This window comes from Gadus macrocephalus, chromosome 18 (genome assembly GCF_031168955.1).
Source record: "Gadus macrocephalus chromosome 18, ASM3116895v1".
NCBI classification, from domain to species: domain Eukaryota; kingdom Metazoa; phylum Chordata; class Actinopteri; order Gadiformes; family Gadidae; genus Gadus; species Gadus macrocephalus.
The window spans coordinates 1,856,329-1,872,097 of NC_082399.1; positions in this window are offsets into that span (position 1 = coordinate 1,856,329).

The window sequence follows — 15,769 nt, forward strand, 5'->3', positions numbered from 1 at the left end:
AGACACTTGCTTAAGAGATGGCCGGATATTATAATTGAAATATTATTAATCACACAATGACTTTATGATGAAAACCACCAACATAGGACTTGAACCCTGGTCTCCCCACATATTAATCATCAGATCCGACGACTGTACCAAAAGGACACTGACAGTATCCTACATTTTATATTTCACATTCAAATCACACACGACGTTATATAAAAAATAAAAAAAAGCCAACATAGGAAGGACTTTAACCCTGGTCTCCAGCCAGCCCGTTAATCAGTGGGTCGCACCGCTGAACCACCGCACACTAACTAAGCGATGTCGAAAAAAAAATGTCGAAATCTTGTGCGGTAAGTTCTCCCATTGAAAAAAACGCTTTTGCCTCCATTACCCAGTTCATCCAGTAACATTTATTGCACTACCAATTCAAGGGCTTTCATCAGTGGGCAATAGAGTCAAACACCATTGTGGGCAAAATATAGAGATGGATAAATTAAACTTAGGCTACATGACAATCCTCGAGATTGCAAATTTAAATTGAAATGACTTTATGTAAATAAAAGGACAGGGACGCGGGAAGTGGGGGTGCTTAGGGTGCTGCAGCACCCCCCCTGGCGGTCCCTGGCTGTAACTGCAAGTGAGAACGTTTTCTGAACAAATCAATATTTTTTTTTAGTTTATAATTTTATCATACAACATGATTTTTCAGGAAATTATTGACATCCACCATTTTTTTTATATTTATCATATAAGCATTTCATTTTATTTAGGACATTGTCTGTGTAGGTTGACGTAGGCTATGACGCAGAACGCAGAACAATGCTATGTGCGCGACGGGAAAATTCGAAATGTCAAGCTTGTTACAAGTGCAATGTGTCACAGAAAATAAGTATTTTCCATTTTTTTTGGCCCCAAGAAGGCAAAACTTCGCGATCAAAACACCAGCCGGACATCCAATTCCCTGCATTACGTATGTAATCTGTCCATAGCTGAATATGGTATATGCTGATTTTACATAAGCATGTTGGTGTTCAACATCTGTTGTAGGCCTAGTGCAAAACATTCTAAAACTGGTGTAAAATGTTGCTGGCCATATTAATAGACGCGTTGAATGTTATCGTTTTGATTCTGGAATCCCGCACGTAAACTGGTTGCCAAAAAAAGAGCAAAGGCGGACGGTTCACTTGACGGAGAAATCGTCACTTTCCTCATATCAGACAACTCGTAACTCTGGATGAAAATGAAGGCTTTCTTTTACTGTCACTTTCCTTTGTAAACCTTTAGAAATAACCTCCCGAATCCTTGTTATAAAGCTGTGTATAATCCCGGACCGCAACAGCTTGTCGGCATGTTGTTAGTGTGTGAAATTCAGCACAGTATCAGCCGAGTTGTCTCTAATTTCCACATTGTTTACTTGCTAACGTTTGTGAATAACAGTGGCTAGTTGGCAGAGTTAGTCTTTTTACACACCAGAAGAGTGTTTATCAGAGCGGAGCCCTGAATGTGACTTCACCCTTCATCTCGTCTCTGTAAACATTGGATGTTGCGCAGCATTTATTATGACGTCATTATATAAACTCTCTCTCAGCACCCCCCACTCGGACTGACTTCCCGCGTCCCTGTAAAAGGACCAACATTTGCGGGACTCGAAGCTGGGTCTCCGTGATTTATAGCTTTCCCACCATGGCACCAGAAGGCTACAGCTGCAGCATAATGATCTGGTCCAAAGTTACATAGAGACATTATTTTTGTCCATGCCAATGAAGCTTTTTGAATCTAACTGAATAAAGATAGAGATTGGAGGAGCAATATTGTGGTTGAGTAAAATCAATTTAATAGCCATACAATAAACTATATCTAATATAATACTTTATGACTTTATGATATCATACATTGTGTGCGTGCGTTTGTGTGTGTTTGTATGTATGTGTTATCTAACCTGCAATGTGTGTGTGTGTGTGTGTGTGTGTGTGTGTGTGTGTGTGTGTGTGTGTGTGTGTGTGTGTGTGTGTGTGTGTGTGTGTAACGTGCACTTATGTGTGTTCGTAGAAAACAATTTGGATTCAATTTTGTCATCATTTTTTTATACCTGCCTATACAGTAATACATTCATATTGAGGATAAATTCACCATCTAATTTCTAAAACGTCATACAGTCTAGCTATACTGTGGAGCAGAAGCTAAATGTCTTTGCTTGTAATATAATGTAAATATAAATGTAATACGCTTACTTTATCTACTCAACTGTCCAGATGCACTGAGGAAGCACTCAGTTGCTGATCTCCTGTGTTCACCTCTATGTGAAGCATGTCAATTCAGCCAATATTTGATATTTGTTTTATTTTCCCACACACATGATGCTTATTTGTTTTCACACAAACCTCAAGTCACTCTTGAGCCAACAGCAGACACATATTGTCACACTACAAGTACGTGTTGGACTGTATCACATCTCACTCTATCTCTACCGCACATTATTTTGCACTACGTTGGACGACACTGACACAAGGCACCAAATGCCAATCTCGCCGAGAGGACCAAAACGTACACCGAATTCCAATATCATCCCACTGCAGACGCAAATGGGCGTTCTCGTGTGGTGGGGGTTCCCGTTTACGCAGACTGGAACGCCCCCTTCTTATTCTTCGTCGCCTTTCTCGCTAAACTGTATTAAAATGTCAAAGTGTACTACTCCGAAACCATCTAAACAGTGTTGTAAATAAACTTCCAAAGCTTTTCAAATCTTATTTGGAAAATAACTTCACATGGTGTGTCTTTTTACAATTTATTCGTTACCAGCATTCGTAGCGTTGATCAGCAGTGAAATAGTCCGCTATAAGACGTTGACGTCGCTTAGCAACCAAAGACGCTGGGGTTGACAAGTTGGGACTCTCTAAATCGACGCCACTTCGACCTGGGCGGGACTTTACGTCCTACGTCACTCGCTATGGGTGTGCATGTGTGCGCGTAGCCGTTTGTCTCAGGGATCTGTGCACGAACTCCCTTGCACTACAGGATTACGAGCGTCAGTGTCGTACGCGATGGAGGGTGGGTGACATTCCTCCAGTCTGTGATGATAGGCTATATTTCTACAAATGACATGACGAAACAACACGAACTAAGCTAACATTAGATAGCCATACCAGATAACCCCATACCAGCTAACCCTAACTATTTCTATTAAACTCTGAACCACTTTGCAACAGGCAACTGTGTGTTGGTGTGTCTTATTGCTTCCCACGTCTGCGTCTGCAGCTTTCCCACTCCTGGCTAATAGTTTCAGCTTTCGTACTGTATATCAGAAATGATCACCCTGTACCACGCTGCTGACTTGTTGATGTTTTGTGAGCACTCAGGCATTTCTCTAGGTATCTTAAGTTTCCTACTGGAGTCATCAAAACTTTGAACTTTGTTATTGTAAGAAATATTGTGTTGCAAAAACACTTTGTGTCTTACCCTTACCGTTACCCTAACCTTAACCCCAGTAACATTTCTTCATCATAAACTACAAGTTACGCAAAATGGAATACAAACATCCAGTCCAATATGAAAGAAAAAAGCTAGCTTCATTAAGGAATCGAACCCCTTATCCCCGCGTTAATGAGTTGTTCTCTGACCACTAACCCATCAGGTCTTAGTACATGCGATTCAAGAGTTAACCACTTGACAATCTTTAAACTTCGGTTGCCTAGAGATTGTAAAGACAGTGATGTGTGTACATTGTGCGAGTATCCGTCACTCGCGTTGTGTGTGCAGTCCAAAATGAAAGAAAAAACCTTGCATCACTAGGGAATCGAACCCCCAATCATCAGTCTTTAAACGTTGGTCGTTGGTAACTGTAAACAAAGAGATCGCATTTTGTTTAACTGCTAACTAGAGCCCGACCGATATAGGATTTTTAAGGCCGATACCGATACGAATATTTTGTGATAAAAAAATCCGATATGCCGATATATATAAAAAAATAAAATCCAGAAACGCGCAACAAAACAAACAGATTTCCCTAACATTGGTTATTTGTAGTTATCCTTTAAATCCTTTTCACTCTCAACTAACACGTAACAACAGCAAAACTGGACATGGTAGTCATGAATTAAGTCATGCTTATCGACTTTAGAGAATTGATGGGGATGTTCTTTTAATTGTTATTCAAGCAATGTATGTCTTGTGACAGTTGCCAACTTACCATGAACACACTTGCACACATGAGCTGTGTTGGAAATCATTCCCTATTCACTCCCTCACTATTCCCTATAGTGAGAAGAACCGTGTTATAAAGGCCTGTAAAATGTCTGTTTATGGCATAGATTTCTCCTCAAATTAGGCCAATAAAGCAATGATAACAAAAACAAAAAAAACGCTCGATCAAAGGCCCGACCCGACAATCAAAACCCTCATTGTTTAACATGAATTGGCTAAACAAATGACCACTGTAGCATATTTAAACACAATTCAAATTGTGCAGAGAATTATTTCCATTGGTCATTCTCAGTGGCGGCTGGCGATCAAACATGTTGGTGGGGCACAGTAATAGACAGGGGGTCTGAGGTTCTAGATAGATAGAACCTCAGACCCCCTGATTTGATTTCCTGTATTGTGGTGCATTTTGGGGATGGCCACTACCTATTTACCTGCTTTTCATTCAGATTCATAGCCTACATCCTGACTTGCAGGGCATGGACAAGCTTACACTGCATATACAGACCTACTTCATGGCCATTCCACCAGCCATTGCTATTTGACCCATTGTTGTTATTCTGATATTGAGACAAATCATGATCACTGTCCTATAGCGTCCATTTTTTGTGAGTCTCAATGTCTACTTCAAATGCAGTTAGAAATATGGGACAGTTGCTTCATTTTGTTTATATGCTACAGGCCGAAAGACTAAATTAATATGTAACTTACTTGCTCCTTTTAAGTATAACATTGCTTGGGGAGTCAAATTCCTCCACTGAAAAGGTTGGAAAGTGCTTACAACTCTCTGCTAGTTAGCGATCTATGACACTGTTGTTTTTTATTGGTCTTCATGAAAAAAAACACAAGGGGTAACACTGTTGTCTTTGTCAAATAAAATATAAGGGGTAACAGTGTCGTTTTTTATTGGTCGTCATGAAAAAAAAACACTGTTGTTTTTTATTGGTCGTCATAAAAAAAAACATAAGGGGTAACATTGTTGTTTTTTATTGGTCGTCATGAAAAAAAACATAAGGGGTAACACTGTTGTTTTTTATTGGTCTTCATGAAAAAAAACATAAGGGGTAACACTGTCGTTTTTAGCAAATGAAACGTGAGGGTTGACACTGTTGTTTTTTATTGGTCGTCATGAAAAAAAACACAAGGGGTAACACTGTTGTTTTTTATTGGTCGTCATTAAAAAAACAAGGGGTAACACTGTTGTTATTGTCTAATAAAATATAAGGGGTAACAGTGTCGTATTTTATTGGTCGTCTTGAAAAAAAACATATTTGAAAAAATAAAAAATTGTCCTGGTCAAAAAATATATAAGGGGTAACACTGTTGTTTTTATCAAAAGATACGTAAAGGGTAACACTGTCGTTCTTTATCTGTTGTCATGAAAAACCCATAAGGGGTAACACTGTCGAAATGTATCGAATAAAACATAGGGGGTAACATTGTCGTTTTTATCAAATGAAACATGAGGGGTGACACTGTTGTTTTTTATTGGTCTAAATGAAAAAAAACATAAGGGGTGACCCTGTCGTTTTTTATCGGTCGTCATGAAAAAAAACATAAGGGGTAACACTGTTTTTTTTTTATTGGTCGTCATGAAAAAAACATAAGGGGTAACACTGTTGTTTTTTATTGGTCTTCATGAAAAAAAAAATAAGGGGTAACACTGTCGTTTTTAGCAAATGAAACGTAAAGGGTAATACTGTCATTTTTTATCTGTTGTCATGAAAAACCCATAAGGGGTAACACTGTCGAAATGTATCAAATAAAACATAGGGGGTAACACTGTCGTTTTTATCACATGAAACATGAGGGGTGAAACTCGTTTTTCTTTGGTCGTGGTGAAAAAAAAGATAAGGGGTAACACTGTCGTTTTTTATTGCTCGTCATGAAAAAAAACATATTTGAAAAAAAGAAGAAATGTGTCCTTGTCAAATAAAATATAAGGGGTAACACTGTTGTTTTTCATCAGTCATCATGGGAAAATAACATAAGTGGTAACACTCGTTTTTATCAAATGAAACGTAATGGGTAACACTGTCGTTTTTTACCTGTCGTCATGAAGAACCCACAAGTGGTAACACTGTCGAAATGTATCGAATAATACATAGGGGGTAACACTGTCGTTTTTTATCAAATGAAACATGAGGGTTGACACTGTTGTTTTTTATTGGTCGTCATGAAAAAAAACACAAGGGGTAACACTGTTGTTTTTTATTGGTCGTCATTAAAAAAAACATAAGGGGTAACACTGTTGTTATTGTCTAATAAAATATAAGGGGTAACAGTGTCGTATTTTATTGGTCGTCTTGAAAAAAAACATATTTGAAAAAATAAAAAATTGTCCTGGTCAAAAAATATATAAGGGGTAACACTGTTGTTTTTATCAAAAGATACGTAAAGGGTAACACTGTCGTTCTTTATCTGTTGTCATGAAAAACCCATAAGGGGTAACACTGTCGAAATGTATCGAATAAAACATAGGGGGTAACATTGTCGTTTTTATCAAATGAAACATGAGGGGTGACACTGTTGTTTTTTATTGGTCTAAATGAAAAAAAACATAAGGGGTGACCCTGTCGTTTTTTATCGGTCGTCATGAAAAAAAACATAAGGGGTAACACTGTTTTTTTTTTATTGGTCGTCATGAAAAAAAACATAAGGGGTAACACTTTTTTTTTTATTGGTCACCATGAAAAAAAACATAAGGGGTAACATTGTTGTTTTTTATTGGTCGTCATGAAAAAAAACATAAGGGGTAACACTGTTGTTTTTTATCGGTCGTCATGAAAAAAAACAAGGGGTAACACTGTTTTTTTTTTTTATTGGTCGTCATAAAAAAAAAACACAAGGGGTAACACTGTTGTTTTTTATTGGTCGTCATTAAAAAAAACATAAGGGGTAACACTGTTGTTATTGTCTAATAAAATATTAGGGGTAACAGTGTCGTATTTTATGGGTCGTCTTGAAAAAAAATATATTTGAAAAAATAAAAAATTGTCCTGGTCAAAAAATATATAAGGGGTAACACTGTTGTTTTTATCAAAAGATACGTAAAGGGTAACACTGTCGTTCTTTATCTGTTGTCATGAAAAACCCATAAGGGGTAACACTGTCGAAATGTATCGAATAAAACATAGGGGGTAACATTGTCGTTTTTATCAAATGAAACATGAGGGGTGACACTGTTGTTTTTTATTGGTCTAAATGGAAAAAAAACATAAGGGGTGACCCTGTCGTTTTTTATCGGTCGTCATGAAAAAAAACATAAGGGGTAACACTGTTGTTTTTTATTGGTCGTCATGAAAAAAAACATAAGGGGTAACACTGTTTTTTTTTTATTGGTCGCCATGAAAAAAAACATAAGGGGTAACATTGTTGTTTTTTATTGGTCGTCATGAAAAAAAACATAAGGGGTAACACTGTTGTTTTTTATCGGTCGTCATGAAAAAAAACATAAGGGGTAACACTGTTGTTATTGTCTAATAAAATATTAGGGGTAACAGTGTCGTATTTTATTGGTCGTCTTGAAAAAAAACATATTTGGAAAAATAAAAAATTGTCCTGGTCAAAAAATATATAAGGGGTAACACTGTTGTTTTTATCAAAAGATACGTAAAGGGTAACACTGTCGTTCTTTATCTGTTGTCATGAAAAACCCATAAGGGGTAACACTGTCGAAATGTATCGAATAAAACATAGGGGGTAACATTGTCGTTTTTATCAAATGAAACATGAGGGGTGACACTGTTGTTTTTTATTGGTCTAAATGAAAAAAAACATAAGGGGTGACCCTGTTGTTTTTTATCGGTCGTCATGAAAAAAAACATAAGGGGTAACACTGTTGTTTTTTATTGGTCGTCATGAAAAAAAACATAAGGGGTAACACTGTTTTTTTTTTATTGGTCGCAATGAAAAAAAACATAAGGGGTAACATTGTTGTTTTTTATTGGTCGTCATGAAAAAAAACATAAGGGGTAACACTGTTGTTTTTTATCGGTCGTCATGAAAAAAAACATAAGGGGTAACACTGTTTTTTTTTTTATTGGTCGTCATGAAAAAAAACATAAGGGGTAACACTTGTTTTTTATTGGTCGCCATGAAAAAAAACATAAGGGTTAACACTGTTTTTTTTTTATCGGTCGCCATGAAAAAAAACATAAGGGGTAACATTGTTGTTTTTTATTGGTCGCCATGAAAAAAAACATAAGGGGTAACATTGTTGTTTTTTATTGGTCGTCATGAAAAAAAACATAAGGGGTAACACTTGTTTTTTATTGGTCGCCATGAAAAAAAACATAAGGGGTAACACTGTTGTTTTTTTTATCGGTCGCCATGAAAAAAAACATAAGGGGTAACATTGTTGTTTTTTATTGGTCGTCATGAAAAAAAACATAAGGGGTAACATTGTTGTTTTTTATTGGTCGTCATGAAAAAAAAAAAAGGGGTAACACGGTTGTTTTTTATCGGTCGTCATGAAAAAAAACAAGGGGTAACACTGTTTTTTTTTTTATTGGTCGTCATAAAAAAAAAAACAGAAGGGGTAACACTGTCGTTTTTTTCAAAAGATACGTAAAGGGTAACACTGTTGTTCTTTATCTGTCGTCATGAAAAACCCATAAGGGGTAACACTGTCGAAATGTATCGAATGATACATGAGGGGTAACACTTGTTTTTTATTGCTCGTCATGAAAAAAAACACAAGGGGTAACACTGCTGTTTTTTATTGGTCGTCATGAAAAAAACATAAGGGGTAACACTGTCGTTTTTTATTGGTCGTCATGAAAAAAATATAAGGGGTAACACTGTTTTTTTTTTTTATTGGTCGTCATGAAAAAAACATAAGGGGTAACACTGTCGTTTTTTATTGGTCGTCATGAAAAAAATATAAGGGGTAACACTGTTTTTTTTTCATCAGTCATCATGGGAAAATAACATAAGGGGTAACACTGTCGTTTTTATCAAAAGATACGTAAAGGGTAACACTGTCGTTCTTTATCTGTTGTCATGAAAAACCCATAGGGGGTAACACTGTCGAAATGTATCGAATAAAACATAGGGGGTAACACTGTTTTTTTTTTTATTGGTCGTCATGAAAAAAAACACATAAGGGGTAACACTGTTGTTTATTATTGGTCGTCATGAAAAAAAACATAAGGGGTAACACTGTTTTTTTTTTTATTGGTCGTCATGAAAAAAAACATAAGGGGTAACATTGTTGTTTTTTATTGGTCGTCATGAAAAAAAACAAGGGGTAACACTGTTTTTTTTTTTATTGGTCGTCATAAAAAAAAAAACAGAAGGGGTAACACTGTCGTTTTTTTCAAAAGATACGTAAAGGGTAACACTGTTGTTCTTTATCTGTCGTCATGAAAAACCCATAAGGGGTAACACTGTCGAAATGTATCGAATGATACATGAGGGGTAACACTTGTTTTTTATTGCTCGTCATGAAAAAAAACACAAGGGGTAACACTGCTGTTTTTTATTGGTCGTCATGAAAAAAACATAAGGGGTAACACTGTCGTTTTTTATTGGTCGTCATGAAAAAAATATAAGGGGTAACACTGTTTTTTTTTTTTATTGGTCGTCATGAAAAAAACATAAGGGGTAACACTGTCGTTTTTTATTGGTCGTCATGAAAAAAATATAAGGGGTAACACTGTTTTTTTTTCATCAGTCATCATGGGAAAATAACATAAGGGGTAACACTGTCGTTTTTATCAAAAGATACGTAAAGGGTAACACTGTCGTTCTTTATCTGTTGTCATGAAAAACCCATAAGGGGTAATACTGTCGAAATGTATCGAATAAAACATAGGGGGTAACACTGTCGTTTTTATCAAATGAAACATGAGGGGTGACACTGTCGTTTTTTATCGGTCGTCATGAAAAAAAAAAAACATAAGGGGTAACACTGTTTTTTTTTTTATTGGTCGTCATGAAAAAAAACACATAAGGGGTAACACTGTTGTTTATTATTGGTCGTCATGAAAAAAAACATAAGGGGTAACACTGTTTTTTTTTTTATTGGTCGTCATGAAAAAAAACATAAGGGGTAACATTGTTGTTTTTTATTGGTCGTCATGAAAAAAAACATAAGGGGTAACACTGTTGTTTTTTATTGGTCGTCATGAAAAAAAACATAAGGGGTAACATTGTTGTTTTTTATTGGTTGTCATGAAAAAAAACATAAGGGGTAACACTGTCGTTTTTTATTGGTCGTCATGAAAAAAAAAAAAGGGGTAACACGGTTGTTTTTTATCGGTCGTCATGAAAAAAAACAAGGGGTAACACTGTTTTTTTTTTTATTGGTCGTCATAAAAAAAAAAACAGAAGGGGTAACACTGTCGTTTTTTTCAAAAGATACGTAAAGGGTAACACTGTTGTTCTTTATCTGTCGTCATGAAAAACCCATAAGGGGTAACACTGTCGAAATGTATCGAATGATACATGAGGGGTAACACTTGTTTTTTATTGCTCGTCATGAAAAAAAACACAAGGGGTAACACTGCTGTTTTTTATTGGTCGTCATGAAAAAAACATAAGGGGTAACACTGTCGTTTTTTATTGGTCGTCATGAAAAAAATACAAGGGGTAACACTGTTTTTTTTTTTTTATTGGTCGTCATGAAAAAAACATAAGGGGTAACACTGTCGTTTTTTATTGGTCGTCATGAAAAAAATATAAGGGGTAACACTGTTTTTTTTTCATCAGTCATCATGGGAAAATAACATAAGGGGTAACACTGTCGTTTTTATCAAAAGATACGTAAAGGGTAACACTGTCGTTCTTTATCTGTTGTCATGAAAAACCCATAAGGGGTAACACTGTCGAAATGTATCGAATAAAACATAGGGGGTAACACTGTCGTTTTTATCAAATGAAACATGAGGGGTGACACTGTCGTTTTTTATCGGTCGTCATGAAAAAAAAAAACATAAGGGGTAACACTGTTGTTTATTATTGGTCGTCATGAAAAAAAACATAAGGGGTAACACTGTTTTTTTTTTTATTGGTCGTCATGAAAAAAAACATAAGGGGTAACATTGTTGTTTTTTATTGGTCGTCATGAAAAAAAACATAAGGGGTAACACTGTTGTTTTTTATTGGTCGTCATGAAAAAAAACATAAGGGGTAACATTGTTGTTTTTTATTGGTTGTCATGAAAAAAAACATAAGGGGTAACACTGTCGTTTTTATCAAAAGATACGTAAAGGGTAACACTGTCGTTCTTTATCTGTCGTCATGAAAAACCCATAAGGGGTAACACTGTCGAAATGTATCGAATGAAACATGAGGGGTGACACTGTTGTTTTTTATTGGTCGTCATTAAAAAAAACATAAGGGGTAACACTGTCGTTTTTTATTGGTCGTCATGAAAAAAACCATAAGGGGTAACACTGTAGTTTTTTATTGGTCGTCAAGAAAAAAAACATAAGGGGTAACACTTGTTTTTTATTGCTCGTCATGAAAAAAAACACAGGGGGTAACACTGCTGTTTTTTATTGGTCGTCATGAAAAAAACATAAGGGGTACCACTGTCGTTTATTATTGGTCGTCATGAAAAAAATATAAGGGGTAACACTGTTTTTTTTTCATCAGTCATCATGGGAAAATAACATAAGGGGTAACACTGTCGTTTTTATCAAAAGATACGTAAAGGGTAACACTGTCGTTCTTTATCTGTCGTCATGAAAAACCCATAAGGGGTAACACTGTCGAAATGTATCGAATAAAACATAGGGGGTAACACTGTCGTTTTTATCAAATGAAACATGTTTGACTCTCCTGGACACCGTTTGCAGACAGCTGGACTCCCCACACTCCCAAACACGGATTTTATTCATGGACTTTTCTTCCGCTTTTAACACAGTCAACCCGGCCACCCTCTGCAACCGCCTTCTGGATATACAAGTCCACCCATCACTCATCCTGTGGATAAAAGACTTTCTGCAGGACCGGTCCCAGCACGTGGTGGTAAATGGCTTTAAATCCAAGAACATGATTTTAAACACCGGTGTCCCCCAGGGTTGTGTTTTATCACCAATCTTATTTTCCATCTACACAAACAACATAACAAACAACAGTGACATTCCCCTTTTTAAGTATGCAGATGACATGGCTCTGGTGGCCGACATCAAGGATCACTCCTCTCTGGCTGCCTACTCTCAGCAGGTCAACGCCCTGATGCAGTGGATCAAAGAGAGCTCTTTGGAGCTCAACATCTCCAAGACCAAGGAGCTGTGTTGTGGGGGGAGGCAAACATCTTCATCCCAAACTCTCTTTGAACCTCTGAGGCTGAATGGGCAGACAGTGGAGCAGGTAGAGGCCTTTAGATACCTGGGCACAGATATGGACACCCACCTGTCCTTCTCCCAGCACACAGACTCTGTGTACAAAAAGGCACAGCAACGCCTGTTCCTGCTGAGGAAACTCAGGAGCTTTGATGTCAAACAGGACATTTTAACAGCTGTCTATAAATCACTCATAGAATCTGTACTCACGTTCAACATCACATCCTGGTTCACCCTCACCTCTGTCAAAAACAAATCAAAGCTTTCCCGGATCGTCAATCAAGGAAGCAAAATAACTGGCAAAACTCAAATTCAATTATCAGTACTCCACAGCCAGGCAGTTAAAAGGAAAGCCCACCTCATTACACAGGATCCCACCCACCCCCTGCACAAGTCCTTCCAACTTCTGCCATCAGGCCGCCGGTATAGAGTTCCCCTATCTAAGTGAAACATACACAAAAACTCATTCATACCCATTGCCATAAACAGCTTAAATAAACAATGAACTATGGACAAAGGAACTCTGACGCACTGTCACTTTACACTTTACACATATCCACAGCTTTTATTTAGTTATTTTTACAGTTTTTAATATTTATACTTGTTTTAAGATCTATACACACTGTATGTGCTCTCAGAGATCAATGTTGTTGTATGAATGCCTATCAGTACATTTTCATGTTTGTATGTCGAGCCACGTCAAAGATGATTTTCTGTTACGACAGACAATAAAGTTTTCTGAATCTGAATGAGGGGTGACACTGTTGTTTTTCTTTGGTCGTCATGAAAAAAACATAAGGGGTAACATTGTCCTTTTTTATTGGTCGTCATGAAAAAAAACATAAGGGGTAACACTGTCGATATTTATCAATTAGTACATAGGGGGTAACACTGTCGTTTTTATGAAATGAAACATAAGGGGTAACACTGTTGTTTTTTTATTGGTCGTCGTGGTAAAAAACATAAGGGGTAACACTGTTGTTTTTTATTGGTCGTCATGAAAGAAAACATAAGGGGTAACACAGTTGTTTTTTATTGGTCGTCATGAAAAAAAACATAAGGGGTAACACTGTTGTCTTTGTCAAAATAAAATATAAGGGGTAACACTGTCGTATTTTATTGGTCGTCTTGAAAAAATACATATTTGAAAAAAAAAAAATTGTCCTGGTCAAAAAATATATAAGGGGTACGTTGTTTTTATCAAAAGATACGTAAAGGGTAACACTGTCGTTCTTTATCTGTTGTCATGAAAAACCCATAAGGGGTAACACTGTCAAAATGTATCGAATAAAACATAGGGGGTAACATTGTCGTTTTTATCAAATGAAACATAAGTGGTAACACTGTCGTTTTTTATCGGTCGTCATGAAAAAAAACATAAGGGGTAACACTGTTTTTTTTTTATTGGTCGTCATGAAAAAAAACATAAGGGGTAACACTATTGTTTTTCATTGGTCGTCATGAAAAAAAACACAAGGGGTATTTACTGTCGCTTTTTTATTGGTCGTCATGAAAAAAAAGAATAAGGGGTAAAACTGTTGTTTCTATCAAATGAAACGTAAAGGGTAACACTGTAGTTTTTTATTGGTCGTCAAGAAAAAAAACATAAGGGGTAACACTTGTTTTTTATTCCTCGTCATGAAAAAAAACACAAGGGGTAACACTGCTGTTTTTTATTGGTCGTCATGAAAAAAACAAGGGGTAACACTGTCGTTTTTTATTGGTCGTCATGAAAAAAATATAAGGGGTAACACTGTTTTTTTTTCATCAGTCATCATGGGAAAATAACATAAGGGGTAACACTGTCATTTTTATCAAAAGATACGTAAAGGGTAACACTGTCGTTCTTTATCTGTCATCATGAAAAACCCATGAGGGGTAACACTGTCGAAATGTATCGAATGAAACATGAGGGGTGACACTGTTGTTTTTTATTGCTCGTCATGAAAAAAAACATAAGGGGTAACACTGTCGTTTTTTATTGGTTGTCATAAAAAAAAACATAATGGGTAACACTGTAGTTTTTTATTGGTCGTCAAGAAAAAAAACATAAGGGGTAACACTTGTTTTTTATTGCTCGTCATGAAAAAAAACACAAGGGGTAACACTGCTGTTTTTTATTGGTCGTCATGAAAAAAACATAAGGGGTAACACTGGTTTTTTTTCATCAGTCATCATGGGAAAATAACATAAGGGGTAACACTGTCGTTTTTATCAAAAGATACGTAAAGGGTAACACTGTCGTTCTTTATCTGTCGTCATGAAAAACCCATAAGGGGTAACACTGTCGAAATGTATCGAATAAAACATAGGGGGTAACACTGTAGTTTTTATCAAATGAAACATGAGGGGTGACACTGTTGTTTTTTATTGGTCGTCATGAAAAAAAACACAAGGGGTAACACTGTTGTCTTCCCTCCAGACGAACTCAGCCGGAAGAAGCAAGCCTGGGTCGACTAAAAATTAAATAAAAGCGCCAAATTTATTATTTTGTGTTACTTTCTGGGGAGATTATTTTTTAAAAAATATATTTATATATAAAAATATATATATATTCTATTTTTTATATATTTCCTTTTTTTCTTTTCTTTTTTTCTTGTGAGAGTAGCGACTTGCCCATAATGACCAGTCGCCACTGGTCATTCTGACCTGGGACATTTAGAATTGTTGGTCCTCCTCATTTTTTTCCCGGTCATTGACCGGTAATAACCGAAAACGGAAACTCTGCTATAACCGGCCTAACTTTCACCGTCAACACCGAACCCCTTCTTCTTCGCCCGGCTGTCAACATCCAAAACATACGCTGGTTAGATTTTCTCAAACAGCAGTTTCAAGTACGGGTAGCATAGAACTAACGTTAGCCATGTGGGGGCTCCATGATTGCTAAATCTAATGAGAGAGGTAAAATTGCCATTAAGGAAGGAAAGCATATGCTTTGCGACTGTGGTTCGCAGTATGCCTTGCGAAACCCAGTATGCCTTTCGAAACACCTCGTGATTGGTCGATGAAACGCTACCAGGAACGCCTAAAGGGCGTTCTTGTGTCATGACGGAAACGCCCAAGCCTGCAGCTGGACCCTTCTCCCGAATTCTGCGACCCACCGAAAAGTGTGACCCTAGGGGGCGCTGTTGCACATTTTCTGCAACATGCACGTGTGCGTTATAACAAAAACATAAATAAACATAAGATCTCCCCCCACCGGTGTGTTTTTATTTTCTTGATGCTAACATTAATTCTAAACAGCATTTTTCGAAGTAGCCTATAATAGGACATGCCAAAAGGTAAATCAG